Source organism: Bidens hawaiensis, unplaced genomic scaffold (assembly GCF_021521415.1).
Source record: "Bidens hawaiensis isolate Kalapana, Puna unplaced genomic scaffold, B.hawaiensis_p1.1 tig00019923_1, whole genome shotgun sequence".
Classification (NCBI taxonomy): Eukaryota; Viridiplantae; Streptophyta; class Magnoliopsida; order Asterales; family Asteraceae; genus Bidens; species Bidens hawaiensis.
In genome coordinates, this window is record NW_027493025.1 from 252,618 (window position 1) to 268,514 (window position 15,897).

A 15,897-nucleotide genomic window follows, 5' to 3' on the forward strand; every position below is an offset into this window, starting at 1 on the left:
ACTCATGAAGAAATAACCGTGGAACATAATGTTGACCAAGAAACAACACAAGAGAAATATGTGCTACCGCCCAGAGCAAACCGAGGTATTCCTCCAAAACGGTACTCTCCAGAAAAAGAGGCTAAACAATCCAAATACCCTATGACAAACATTGCTACAGGGAACCTGTCAAATGAAGCAAAAGCCTTTATTATCTCTCTATGTGCCGAACAAACTCCAAGTACTCTAAAAGAAGCTATGGAGTCAATACATTGGAAAGAGGCCATGGAAACTGAGATGCAAGCACTGAATAAGAATGATACATAGGAGGTGTGCACTCTTCCACCGGGTAAAAAACCCGTTGGATTCCGGTGGGTTTATTCAATTAAGCATAAACCGGATGGAACAATTGAAAGATACAAGGCCCGGCTAGTCGCGAAAGGCTATACACAGACATATGGAATTGATTATTCCGAAACATTCTCTCCGGTTGCTAAGATGGACACGATTAGAATTCTGTTTTCTGTGGCTGCAAATAGAGGTTGGCCTCTTCACCAGTTTGATGTGAAAAATGCATTCCTCCATGGAGAACTAAAAGAAGAAGTATACATGGAAGGACCCCCTGGATTCGTGGGAAACTTTAAGGAACGGGAAGTATGCCGGTTAAAAAAATCTCTTTATGGGTTAAAGCAATCACCTCGTGCTTGGTTTGGAAGATTCACTCTGGCAATGAATAAATATGGGTTTAATCAGAGTAATGCAGATCACACGTTGTTCCTGAAACGGAAAAATGGTCTTATAACATGTCTGATCATATACGTTGATGACATGATAATTACCGGTGATGACAAAGAAGAAATGGAGAAATTAAAAAGAAGCTTGTTTGCGGAATTTGAAATGAAAGACTTGGGAAGGTTAAAGTACTTTCTCGGTATTGAGGTACTAAGGTCAAAAAAGGGTATTTTCATCTGCCAAAAGAAGTATATTCTTGATCTTCTAGCAGAGACAGGTATAATAGATTGCAATCCGGCATAAACCCCAATGAGAACAAACCATAAAATCCACATGGAGCCTGAAGCAGATTTAGCAGATAAAGAAAGATATCAAAGACTGGTGGGAAAGTTAATATATCTCTCTCACACACGACCTGATATAGCCTATGTTGTTGGGGTTGTAAGCCAATTCATGCACCAACCCCAAACTGCTCACATGGAGGCGGTCGTGAGGATCATCAGGTACATCAAAGGAACAACGGGCCATGGAGTATTATTTAAACCCAACGGTCATTTAGAAATACAAGCCTATACCGATGCTGACTGGGCCGGAGATGTAGGAGATCGTAGATCCACATCAGGTTACTTTACCTTAGTAGGAGGAAATCTCGTAACATGGTGGAGTAAGAAGCAGAAAGTTGTAGCTATTTCTAGTGCGGAAGCCGAATTTAGAGGAATTGCACGAGGAATAAGTGAGGTTTTATCCATAAGAAAGCTCCTAACTGAAATCGGATTTCCCCTAAAGAAAAGCATCAAACTCATGTGTGATAATAAAGCTGGAATTCAAATCTCCGAAAACCCGGTACAACATGATCGGACAAAACATATAGAAGTTGACAGGATCCTTATTAAAGAAAAAATTGAAGCTGGAATCATTGAGCTCTCGTTTGTTCAATCAAAAGATCAACTAGCTGATATACTAACGAAGGCGGTTAACGGGAGAATCTTCAACTTTTGTCGAAGCAAGTTACGTATTGGAAACCCCACTACTCAACTTGAGGGGGAGTGTTGAAAATAATTAAAATAAGAAAAAGATTGTGGGATCAGTCAAACATCATCTCCCGAAATACACACAATCACAACTCGTTTACAGCCATATATGCTTCCTATAATTGTGTTTGTTTCCAATAACGTAAAAGTTATGTATTATATATTGGTATCTTCCCCTCATTGTAAATCATCAGAAAATAATATCAATTCAATGAATTCAATGTCCATGATTTTCAATAGCATGATTGTATGGTTGTATGGAAAGAAGGGACCAGTGAGAGGATACGGACCAGACCCTTATAATATCTGATAGGATAGGGACCAGGCCCTCATAATATATGTGAATTTATAGGGCGAAAGGATCTTTAAAACGAAGAGATAGTTATGTATGCACAATGTATGTTAAAATAAGAAAGAATTAAAGTTTGAAAGAAATGATGAATGAGTGTATGTATGAAAGAAAGATAAACAGGTTTAGTGTGTAACATGTGTCTCCGGATATGTAAGTACGTGAATGTAATGTATGTTGTCTAATTAACTAGAACTCACTCAGCGTAGATGAATTTTAGTATGCACGCAGGTAAATAGGCTAAGGTAGCTAGCTTGAGGAAGACACATGGCATTGAACTGAAGAGGTTGACATACTGAGAAGAATGTTATGATATTTTATTATGATGCTTAATATCATGTTTTAAGACAAGTGTTAGATCGTTATGATGAGATTTGAATAATATGTAATAAACGGTTGAAGTTTAATGTTTCCGCGAAAGTTTTAATTCACTTTGATGAGATTTGAATAATTATGTAATAAATGGTTGAAGTTTAATGTTTCCGCGAAAGTTTTAATTCACTTTGATATTTGAAACCGTGTTTATGAGTAAATATATCGATAATGTAGGGCACCGGGCTCGACGCCTTACATTGGTGGGGTGGGGTGGGGTGGTTTCGAGGGGGTTTTGAAGCCCCAGACGCTCCATCACATATGATCTTAGAGAGCTCCTTAGAACTTTGAAAGTGGTTCAGGGTGTTTATGAATTCCTAGCCAAGTATATTTTTATGAACTTGAAACTAAAACCATCTGGACCCGGGGATCGGTCAACCACACAATCCCAAACCGCCACCTTAATTTTTGAGAAAGAGAAAGGGGCGATAACAGATTTCCATCAGCCGATGGCAAGTGTTTAATGTTGTGACAGTCAAATCAATGGCCTGTGACTAACCTGTTCTTTGAAGTTCATGATCTTCGGACTAGCATACAACCCGTTAGCTTTCGCAGAATATATTATTAGTTTAATAACATAAAAAATGATAAATTTTCTATTTTAAACCAAATTATCCTTCTAATAATATAAGTGAGGAAATGAGAAGAAAAAAAACCCCAAATATCAATATCAAAAGCGCCGAAATGGCAAATGTAAATTCGCTCTTAACTCGAGCACTCCAGAAACTATGCAGCTATAATATAACAACATTCAAAGGTTATAGTAACCACCCAAAAATGGGGCAGTCTGGTTACAAAATAATATAAAAGATCTAATCATCATGTCCAATGCATAATCAAAAAACCTGTGCCTTTTGGTTCTTAACTTGTCACTTAACACCATTCCAACTAATTTCCTGGCTGCATTCACCACAAATAGTGGTGTGTCCCGGTTTCACACCTTGACTACTTAAAGTCAACATATGGGCTAAGTTTGTGCAGTTTCGCAGCACAAAGCGGTTCCTAGAACACACTCGAGTGACCAAAGGTGGTTTCTTAGTTGTGGGTTCATCTTGAACCGTTGGTTTTGTGATGTGGACTTGTTCCCATTCTATGCTTTTACGGTAAACTTCCCAAGCCATGTCTTGTTCCTCCTTTGATAGCTTTTCGTCTTCGTTTTCTTGTAGAAGACTCTCATGTTCATGATAATTAGCAATCCATCTGAACCATGAATTAAACACATATTAAATAAAGCAAAAACAAGTAATCATTAAACTTATTAAATTTACCTAGATTGATGTTTTTCAAGTAATGCTTCCATGAATATGTCAGAAGAACCCGTTGAATGATGAGGATCTTTTTGTTTTGAAGGATTTGTTTGCGTGCTTGCCACATTTTGGCTTTCATCATCACCAAAGGCGAAGAGATGTAACATCTCTTCTTTGGATATTGTTCGGTGTACTTGTTGTCTATCAACAACTCTTGCTGATAGGCTCTCCTTAGTGACCTAATTTTTAAAGATCAATGATTGATGAATGTCATTACAAGAATTTGGTGGATGTTAAAATATTAATAATCTAACTTTTGACAAAAAAAAGAAAAAAAAAGCAATGTTGGAGATGTATTCAAAAGAGGGGTGTAAATGAGCCAAGTTATTCGAATCGGCTCGCTAAAACCTTGAATCGAGACGAGCTTAAATGAGCTTGAGTTTAAACATAAGCTTGTTTTATGAACGTGACCAAGCTTTACAAATTCAGCTCGAGCTAGTTCGTGTGCCTAAACAAGCCATATAAATTTATGAAATATGTTAAATATATATAATTATATAATACATATTATTATATATAAAAGCATGATCGAAATTGTTGAATAGAATATATTATGTTACATACAAAATATGATTAAAAATATAAAAAAAAATTAAAAATGTATACAAATGATTAAAAATAAATGACTCAGGCTGGCTCATGAGCCTACAAGCCAATTATTAATATATGATTAATATATAATACATTAAATATTGAATTAGCAAGCTCGAGCTTGAAAAACAACTTGAGCCCGAGCTTTAAAAAATAAGAGCTCAAAACGAGCCGAGGCCAAGCTCAGCTCGTTTACACCATTATTCAAAAATCAGATAGTGGAATGAATCTTTCAACCATTTTGACAGGTTTTCATTCTACCTAATTGGCCAGTAAAAGAGCAAAAAAAAAAACAAAATCCCAATTTGACCCGTTTATAAAATTCAGACGCTATTACCTGACGCTTATAAATCTTTTCTTCCATCGTGCCGTGTGCCATTAGACGGTATGCAAAAACCGGTTTTGTTTGTCCGTATCTACAATGTAAAAACGCAGTTAACTTTTATATAAATTTATGTTTTTTTTCTAACGTAACCATTAAATTAATAATTTTATACCTCCAAGCCCGATAAATAGCCTGCAGATCATACGTCGGGTTCCAAGAACCATCAACAATAATAACACGGTTAGCAGCATAAAGGTTAATACCCAAAGATCCCGCTCGGGTCGATATTAACGTGCATTTGACACGTTTATTAGACGGATCATTAAAATTGTCAACCAGTTTCTGTCTCTCGGACCCTTCAGTTTGTCCATCTAGCCTGTTTTACACCAAACCAAAACAAGATTTAAGCAAAGAAGAAAAGACTACACCCCTTGCATCTAATGATATTAACACACCTGTACCAATCTTTTCCCTTTTTCCAACATTTTTGGGCTTTCGCGTTACGGGTCAATTTGGAAATATGGAGTTCGATTAAATCGATTGTGGATAAACTTTGGCTGAAGACGAGTGCTTTATCGCCAATATCAGAGCACAAAGTTAAAATGTCAAGCAGTAAAACCATCTTCCCACTATTTTCAGCATCATAACCATTTTCCTTAACAATATCATCCCACCAATTCTGTACAGCATTAAAAACATGTAACCGCATTACCAAACAAGTACTAATTTTTGTATATGATATTTTTGAAAACACATTTGAGAACTTAAATACCTCCTTGAAAAAGCCATTGGCATTCTTTTTATCTATTTTGTTTCTCGACTTATCTGGAAGGAAAAAAACATAAAAACATTATTTGCATGATGTCAAATTAAGTGTATGTTTATCAAAATGTATATCTTACCTCCATTGGCCATGGTATAGTCCATATTATCATCAGTAGAAGTGTCTTCAAAAGAGCTGTCATGTTTGCTCAAGTCTTTGTCTCTCATCAGTTGCAATATTCCAGGATGATTCCATATCTAACAAGTGTAACCAATATCATTTTAATTGTATAAAGAGGAGAAAATATATAAAAACTAAAAAGCAAAATAATATATAGGCAGCTAAGGGAAATAATGTATAGTGACGAGAAAATGAATGTTCCACTGCAATTTCGAATCACTAGAGAAGTCAAGAATTAGACACTCAATGATTGTACTGTACAATCATTGAGTGTCTAATTCTTGACTTCTCTAGTGATTCGAAATTGCAGTGGAACATTCATTTTCTCGTCACTATACATTATTTCCCTTAGCTGCCTATATATTATTTTGCTTTTTAGTTTTTATATATTTTCTCCTCTTTATACAATTAAAATGATATTGGTTACACTTGTTAGATATGGAATCATCCTGGAATATTGCAACTGATGAGAGACAAAGACTTGAGCAAACATGACAGCTCTTTTGAAGACACTTCTACTGATGATAATATGGACTATACCATGGCCAATGGAGGTAAGATATACATTTTGATAAACATACACTTAATTTGACATCATGCAAATAATGTTTTTATGTTTTTTTCCTTCCAGATAAGTCGAGAAACAAAATAGATAAAAAGAATGCCAATGGCTTTTTCAAGGAGGTATTTAAGTTCTCAAATGTGTTTTCAAAAATATCATATACAAAAATTAGTACTTGTTTGGTAATGCGGTTACATGTTTTTAATGCTGTACAGAATTGGTGGGATGATATTGTTAAGGAAAATGGTTATGATGCTGAAAATAGTGGGAAGATGGTTTTACTGCTTGACATTTTAACTTTGTGCTCTGATATTGGCGATAAAGCACTCGTCTTCAGCCAAAGTTTATCCACAATCGATTTAATCGAACTCCATATTTCCAAATTGACCCGTAACGCGAGAGCCCAAAAATGTTGGAAAAAGGGAAAAGATTGGTACAGGTGTGTTAATATCATTAGATGCAAGGGGTGTAGTCTTTTCTTCTTTGCTTAAATCTTGTTTTGGTTTGGTGTAAAACAGGCTAGATGGACAAACTGAAGGGTCCGAGAGACAGAAACTGGTTGACAATTTTAATGATCCGTCTAATAAACGTGTCAAATGCACGTTAATATCGACCCGAGCGGGATCTTTGGGTATTAACCTTTATGCTGCTAACCGTGTTATTATTGTTGATGGTTCTTGGAACCCGACGTATGATCTGCAGGCTATTTATCGGGCTTGGAGGTATAAAATTATTAATTTAATGGTTACGTTAGAAAAAAAACATAAATTTATATAAAAGTTAACTGCGTTTTTACATTGTAGATACGGACAAACAAAACCGGTTTTTGCATACCGTCTAATGGCACACGGCACGATGGAAGAAAAGATTTATAAGCGTCAGGTAATAGCGTCTGAATTTTATAAACGGGTCAAATTGGGATTTTGTTTTTTTTTTTGCTCTTTTACTGGCCAATTAGGTAGAATGAAAACCTGTCAAAATGGTTGAAAATATTATTTCTTTTTTAAGTGACGAGTAGGGGTGTAAATGAGCCAAGCCGCTTGTGAGTAACACGATCCCAGCTTGCTAAAAGCTCGAATCAAGCCTAGCTGAAGCCTAAAGGTAATCTTGTTTATAAACCAGCATATGCTTCACTTATCAAACCCGAGCCAGCTCTCAAACGATTCGAGCTTGAAAAACTACTCATGTGTCAACCTCGAGATTAGAAATCAAAGTCAAAAGATGTATTTTTGGTACTAGTCAGGATGTGTTGACCTGAAAAGCTTTTTGTCAAGAATTTTTTTGACTTTTGTATGAATAAATAGTGTGTCGAATTTAACATAGGACTCGTACAATTGAGACCATTTTCAAAAATTTGTAACAGAAAACCTGAACTGACATCTAATAGGGACCAAATGCAAGACAATCTCGCAAACAAATGGAAAAGGTGAAATTTGAGCAAACCACAGGGGCCATCTGGATAACTTACTCTTGTTTTTACAGAAACAAGCGTTGAACCGGCCCATTGATAACCAAACAGGTTAAAACCCACTTATGGATTATAAAAGTAAGTACCTGAGACAATGCTTGATAACCGGCAAAAAAGTTCTTCTGGGTCTTTTCACTAGAAGCCTTTTCTTGAGTGAGCCCATGTACATCAAGAAACCGTTTGTAGAGTAGCCGTTGCATCGCAGAAAGCTTAACAGCGATTACAAATACGGTTTTTGGAGGTAAATCCTTCTTAACAACATTCATGTCCATTCGTTGCACAAATCCTTTTAATTGTTCATAGAGAATGTGAGATCTCTGGTTCATGATTTTGACATCCTTTGATGTGGAATTAGCGTGTTGTCCGTTTTCAATAGGGTTTTGGAAACTGCAAGATATGGAGAGCGTGGTTAGTCATACACATGTAGTAAAGTCAATGTAGCAAAAGACATGTAGGGTAAGTTCAAAAAGCTCGCAGAAAACTAGCTCAACATTGGCTCGTTTTAAACAAGCCGAGCCAAGCCAAGCCCAAGTAAGCTCGGCTCGTTGACTTGCTCGTTAGGCTTGTTTAATATATAATACACACGCACACGCTATAACATAAATTTTATATATTTTTTAAAACGTAAAGTTTTTTATGTATTTTTGAACAGACGATCATTTTTTAACGTAAAATTACATATATTAGATGTGTATGCTAAAGGTATAATTTCTTTTATATATATCAATGTGTAAAATATAATGATAAAAGAGCTATCTCGGAGATCAATTCTTTTAATAAACGATCTCGCTGGATTTGTGGACAAGTCGGCTCGGCTCATTTACACAAATAAATGGTTGGGAAATCTTTCAACCCGATTGACTACTTGACTCAAAAACTATACCCAAATCAACCATCTTTCATGTGCATGAGTTAAAATTACCACCTCCGTAGAAGACAAATAAGGGTTGACAAAGGACTTACCGGTTTCTAAACTCTTGACTGCTGCCAAGAAATCCTTCCCTCACAAAATCAACCATCTGTTTTACCAATAAATCGTGATGACAACAAAACCTTTAAAGCCATTTGCACTTAAAAGACTAGTTAGGAAAAAAGAAAAGAGAATGGTGATATCTAGCTCATTTTAAAGAACAAAATATTTTTGGTACATTGTCAAAATACAAGCTATATTAGCACCAAAAAAACATAGGTTTTTGGTAAAATTTTAACATTTTTTTACTTTATTTTTGAAACTTCGTTACCAGAATACGCAAAGATACGTCATATATGATAACAATAATAATAATATATTTTACAGTATCAACAGTCAAGTTGAGAACCATAACAACTAATCATGTGTTAATTCTCACGTGATCAAGTCCATTCATATGTGATTACTGGTAGAGGTTCATATGAGAACAAAATGAAAGCTCAAGCCACAATAGTACTTTACAATTCACACGTTATTGGACTTGCTCATATATGAATGGGTCCAGGCTATTCACATGTGAACAAATCAAAGAACATGGGATGTTACTCATCGATAATCACATAAAATAAACTTAATCATATGTGAGTTGACCCGTCATTTCTAGAAATATGATATTGGGCAAAGGTGTATAAACTTCACTTTTGATACTACTTACATCAAAATGCTTTTAGTTATGTATGGGAGATCTTGGTGCATTTTTGTGTATCTAAATCTATGCTTTTGTGCAATTTTACATGACTGCATCTGATTACAAGTTAAAAGCTGATGCATCGTCTGGTTTGCAGACAAAACAATCGCGTCTAATTTTTTCTTTGAAAAATCTAGCAATATCTAGCTCATTTTAAAGAGCATAAATACCGAGTTTATGATATAAACTGTGTGAAATTCTGCTCATTTTAATGAGATAACCAGTTCCAAAATGAAGATTAAAGCACCCACTTCGAGTTGGTTAAACATGGACTGATGGAAGTCTGTAAAAATTACCTGAAGAACCGTGCGAAATTCTTTAGCCACATGGCAATCCTTGATATGCCTTCCGAGAGACAAATTACGAAAATTAGTGTACCCAATTAACAACGCACCACCCTTTGCTCTCCACTTCTTTAGTAACTCAAGTCTTCTATCCCTACAAACATCATATCAACAATTTAATATCATTAAAAATAAGTGAAGACAAGAAAACTATGTTTTAAGAGCATGAGCATCATTACTAATAAAATGCCAAAAAAAAAAAAAAAAAACCTTGGAACATCTTCAAGCATGTAGACACGAAGAGGCTTAAATTCGTTCGGACTCCATTTTCTAAACTCATGCCTCCAGTTATGCAAAACGTTTACAGGTGTCACAATCATAACAGCTTTAAGTCCCAAATCCACACATCTTATAGCAGCATACAGAAAAGTTATAACCTGGTAAAACCACCAATTAGTTCAACTTTGTATCTATTTCACCACCAATAGTAATCACTATTCAAGTTTCCTAAATGTAATATATATATATATATATATATATATATAACATTTATGATATCTAGTTATTATTTTGTGAATTTTATTTTCTTCAATATATATTACCTCCTGCATCAAGTTAATTTAAAAAGAGAATCACTAAATAATAACTAGAGATCATAAATGTTTTATTTGTCTCACTTAATTTTATTAAAATTTGAACATTCATAAAACAAAGATTGGAACCCCTAATGAAAGTTGATTTGACTTCAATGGGAGACTTCAAACTTGATTTTTAGTGTGTGATGTCTTCCCTTAATAAACTCACATGTGAGCAGACTAATTCTGATAAATAAATTCTAAGGGCCGAGGGTCTCTCTGGAAGCCACCTCTTTATTCCTTTGGATAGAGGTACGGTGTGCCTACATCCCACCCTCCCCAGACCCTACTTATAGCTTTGCTGTCGGTGGGATTTTACTGGGTATGATTGATTGATTGATTGAAATTCAAGGGCATAAAAAGCTAATTATCATAGTACCTGCAATGTTTTACCTAGACCCATGGTATGTGCAAGAATGCAGCCGAGTCCTTTATCTCCTGACCTAACTTTAGTGATTGACTGTATTATATTTTCCCACATAAATCTTACACCTGCAACCTGCATACAGTTAGTACAGATTATTACAACGTACGTTAAGTATTCATAATAAGTTAAACAAAAAGGAAGAAAAGGAACCTGATGAGATTTCAATTTGGTTGAGATGCTTTGTGGAAGCCTCACAGCCTCCTCATTTTCCTCCCTCACAACATTTACAATATAACCGCTTTGTGCATCACCTAACATATTAAAGGTAGCACCCGTAGATACATTCGCCTTAAAACTTTCATAACTAGCCTTCATTGATTTCAGTGACTTTAAACGCTCAGCTTCTAGTGACTTAAGGCGCTCCTGACAGTCCGACAGTCAGATTAGTAAATTATTAACACATAAAATGACTTCACAATCCTACAACTAAATTATTGTAATATCAATATATGTATGATACCTTTTCGATGGAGATTTTTCTTTTAGTGTCTTCTCCTAATTCGGCATCATCAAGAATTCTACGAATCTTCTTCTTTCGTCTCCTTTTGCTGATGTTTCACAAAGAAGGAAATTATGACCCATAACCCATTTATAAGCAAATGTGTCAATTTGGTGTGTATTGTACATCTAACGATCCAATAGGATAAGCGAGTGAAATGAGCCAAGGTATGGTTAAAAACATCTCAATCTCACTATTAATAATAAATTAAATATCATCAACTTCGTTAAGAGAGGATAACAAAGTGTTTGTGGACCAAATCTGTTTTGACCCGCACAAAAAGTAAGGATACCTAATTGTGACCTTGAAGCCATCAACTGAATTATTAGAGTCGCTATCTGAACTTGAAGATGATGGTGTAAAAGCTTTTTCTAACTGTAAAGTCAAAGGCTGTAGAACACTTGGAGAACAGCAACAGCATTTCCAACTTGAACCAAGTGCTTTTAACATATATTCTTCCCCAAGATTCCTTCTTATACACGAAAAACAAAACAAGTTTGTGCATGACTTGCAATTTACTAAATCCCCAGTATTCCCACACCATACACATAAACACTCAGCACAATCAGGATCCTGCAATAAAGAACAAAACCCAAGTTATACATTTTCAATCCCAAACGACAAAACAAAAAAGACCGAAACCAAAAGTTTTCAAAAACTCAAAAGAACGAAATTCGATTTGACCCCAAAACCAATCCAAACAGACCAATGCACACCCCGACTAAAAAAACATTACTTTTTTCTTTATATATATACAACTAAAACTTTTTAAATAAACGAGCCGGCTCGAGCTTTTTACAAGCCAGGCTGGAGCTCGACATTTCAGCTCGTAAAGAGCTGAACCCAAGCCAAACCTGGCTAGACTCAACTCTTTTACAGCCTATTCATAACTGCAAATGCCTACCGTTTCTCTCATTCTCTCTTGTAACCGATACTTGCAGTTTCTGCAAACAATCACTTTCAAGGTTGGATGTGTATACACGTCATTAGCGACCTTATCACAAGCCGTACAATGGAACTCATCAGCAGAGTGGTCCCCATCTTCTTGATCAAGATTTTCACTATCACTGGATAAAGAATCAGAGCCATCCACTTCAACAGATTCGACATCAAAATTGTCAGTTTTTACAGTCCCGCCCTTCTTGCTCTCCGACATTTCAACACTGTCAGATGACCGCTTAGTCCCACAAAGACCATTACTATTATGATCTTTCATTTCTGTAGTATTTGATGATTGATATGCAATATTGTTACTCATGTTGTTTTCATCAGTATCCTTCATATCCTCCTGATTATATTTCAAAAACAAAGAAATGAGTTTGTAATCCATAATGTACAAAACCAAAATTAGATAGAAATAAAAAGAGCACTTAAAAAATATGTATTTTTTCTCATAAAAGTCTATCCGCTTGTTAAATTTGAACAAAAATATAATTATTTTCTACTTATTAATACTAGATTCTAGATGAGTAATACTTGATGAACTTATGTTTTAAAGGAGACAAGTGGAAAGGCAAAGTTCGTTCAATGTTCGTCTTTTCCTTTCCATTTTTCTATCAACAAGTTGATGATAACAAGTAATCTTTCAGAAACAGTATAATAAAAATACATGAGCATGGATGACATAACTTAAAACAAAATAAAATAAAACTAAAAACATATTAAATTGTTATTATAATGTAATTTGTCAAATGATGTTTGCATGATTTCATCCAATCATAACTAAGAGAGATTTAAAAGATATCAACATGTTAAGAGGCATTTTATAATAAGACAAAAAAAGTATGTTGGTTTTTTTATGTGCAAACAATTGTTAAATATAATTTTACCAAAAATAAGACAGATTGTATGTTTGTTTTTTAGGTGCAAAAGACCGTTAAGAAACTTTACGAGAAAGTACACTGGTATTTTCCCATATAGAATATGTGAGAACACACCTGCTTTAACTTCCTCCTGTGTCTCTTTTGATTCAAACGAAGCAGAAGCTTACGTTCAAGATTTACGTCATCTTCTTCTTTAACCTGTCAATGCCGTTGGCAATACATATATTTAAGCTAGTATCCCCGCTGTTTATAATGTCTAGATGGTCAAATGTGATAAATTAAATTGTTGAATAACTAATATAGCCAACAATATCTACCTTTCTGAAGTTCTTGTGATCTTCAGACTGGTATAATTCTCTCTCTGTCGCAATAGCATCAGCAACTAATGGGTCACTCAAATTGTCATCAATCTCCTCCACCTATACACAATATAAAAATCATAATACCATATTATAATCGAAAGAATATAGGCTTTTCATTAAATATTTTACCTCATCTACACCAGGAAAGTTGAGTCCCAATTCCTTAGCTTGTTGGGGCGTACTGGCCAAGTATACTGAAGCCCAGTTTTTGCTTCCAAATGCAGTACTGGTTGATGAAGAACATAGTTTATTGAAAGATGACCAGTCTAGATTGCGTTTGGTCTCTTTATCTTCTTCAGGAGCAAGACGTTTCCCAAGAAACCCACTAGCGCCTTCTTCTAGAAGCTTACCATGATGTCTGTCAGAAAAAACAATGCATAAATGAAAGCTTACACAACTCCTAATATTGTAGTTTGAAAGGTGGCAGTTTCCATTCAGTTACTTATGAATGAACCGATTCGGGTTGTGCTTTTTATCTTGAACGGATCGAACACGTAGAATGTCATCCAAACTGAAGTTTTAATGCATAAGACCTCATAAATCATTTTTACTAAAACAATAGACTACTTTCAAAATAATCTATAACTTTTGCAATTACATTTGACAAGCTAACTATTTACGTAAAAATAATAGCATATTTTGATAAAGTGTTCTGGGTCAACCATTTGACCCAAACGAGTTAGACCAATAATCCATCAGTCCACTTTTTTCATCTCTAATTATTAGTAGCGGTGTGAACGAGCCAAGCCGCTAGTGAGCTACTTGAGATCGACTAGCTAAAAGCCCGAATCAACCAAAGCTTAAACGCCCGAACTTCGCTTATAGAGCTGGAGAAGGCTCACGAGCCAAAACAATAATTATAAACAGATATAAAGAATATGATATAGTGATAATAAATAGTAAACGAGCCGAACTCGAACTTTATGTAAAGCTCGAAGCATGCTCGAATTGGCTTGTTTAGACTCCTGATATTAGTTATTTTGTAGTAACACAAGCTACCTTCTAACAGGCCTGTGAGTTTTCAGATACTTTTCAGCATCTGCAATTGACTCAGTAACACCACCGGTGACCTGTGATCCAACCCAGTGAGTCCTATTTTTCCATGCTTCTGTACAGCATCCATTTGGTGCCTGGCTTTCTATCCACTTATAAAGACTCGGGAGTTCAATTCCCGCACCATCAAGTTGCTCCTGCACAATAAGCATATTGTAAGAACCAACAGGCATAATATAAAATATGCACTTAAATAAGTGAAGAAGCAGACCAACAAGTGTGCGCTCTCGGTTTCAAGGTCATCGAGCTCGTATTCCCATTTTTCTCTGAGAGCTAGCATTTCATCAGCAACAGCATTATCAAGCTATCGAAGAAAAGAGAAGGAACAACTTTATTAATCATTAAGTTTGAAATTTAAGGTGTTTTGTTTATTTTGAGAGGATAACACTAACGTACAGCTTCCCCTTCAAGAGATTGTGATAGCTCTTCTCGCACTTCAACTTCCACTTTTGCTAGTGACTCGTCTTCAAGTGCTTCTTGTGCCTCTGCAGCCTGTAGCAACACAGCAATTGTGAATCCAAATAAAAAAGGGAAAATGACTAAGAAATTATAGGTTAATACCATAAATTCCCAACATAATGTCTCAGTCAGCACAAAAAAGTAAGGGTAACATGGACGATGGATAACAATAAAACGGGTTGTTTTTCATTGCGGGTCTCACAAATTTGTCCATTTAGTATGTAAAAAAAAACATCATCATGCCAACAACATAAATCATCAAATTTAGACATCGAAGATGTATGCATTAAAATACACTTCGATCAATTTTGACCCGTTTCGCGTTTATCTGCATTTTACTATTGGCGCGTTTGAGATTTCTATTAACCAGACTTAACAAATTCATAAGTAAATGAACCAAATTTGTCCACCTTTAAAAAGATGCAAAGATAAATCAATACCTTGCTCTCAACTGTTAAGAGCTCAGCAATTAGACCTTCAATGTCTTCATCCGTAAGAGATGCCTGCAAAAGAACAAAACCACAACAGCTCAAACTTGACAATCAAAACACATGTAATTCATAATTTTGTCCATTCAAGTATGAATAAATGTTCGACTTGCCTCGGGATGTACCTCACCATCCTGACCAGGCGTCAATGATTCGTCGCTGTCGCTATCATTGATAAAAGAGTCACTTGATGAACTGCCAATATCTTCTTCTTTCACCTCACATTTATCAACCTCCATCAATGATAAAAATTAAATACAATGATACTTTCCTAACCTGCAGCTTTACCATAATCCATCAGAAAACCTAAAACAATATATCATACTACATCACATCCTCATACATGCAACACTAGGTCAAACAGAAAACCGAAAAATCAAAGTTACTGAAAAAATCAAATGTAACTGATTTCATGCATAACTGGCATTAATTATGCAAATCAAGGACTAATGAGCAATAACAAATATGTTGGATTGTCTAACATATCTCGATGATAATAACAAATATCCAATCCTCCACTGCATTCTAATTTAGATTTCAAAACCTACGG

At 35.3% G+C, this 15,897-nt stretch overlaps 2 pseudogenes; one reads left to right on the plus strand and one right to left on the minus strand.

Moving 5' to 3' along the window:
* The first annotated feature begins 1,044 nt into the window (after positions 1-1,044).
* Positions 1,045-2,754, plus strand: LOC143559508 (secreted RxLR effector protein 161 pseudogene; annotated as a pseudogene).
* Positions 2,755-3,063: 309 nt separating this feature from the next.
* Positions 3,064-15,586, minus strand: LOC143559509 (protein CHROMATIN REMODELING 20-like; annotated as a pseudogene).
* Positions 15,587-15,897: the final 311 nt, after the last annotated feature.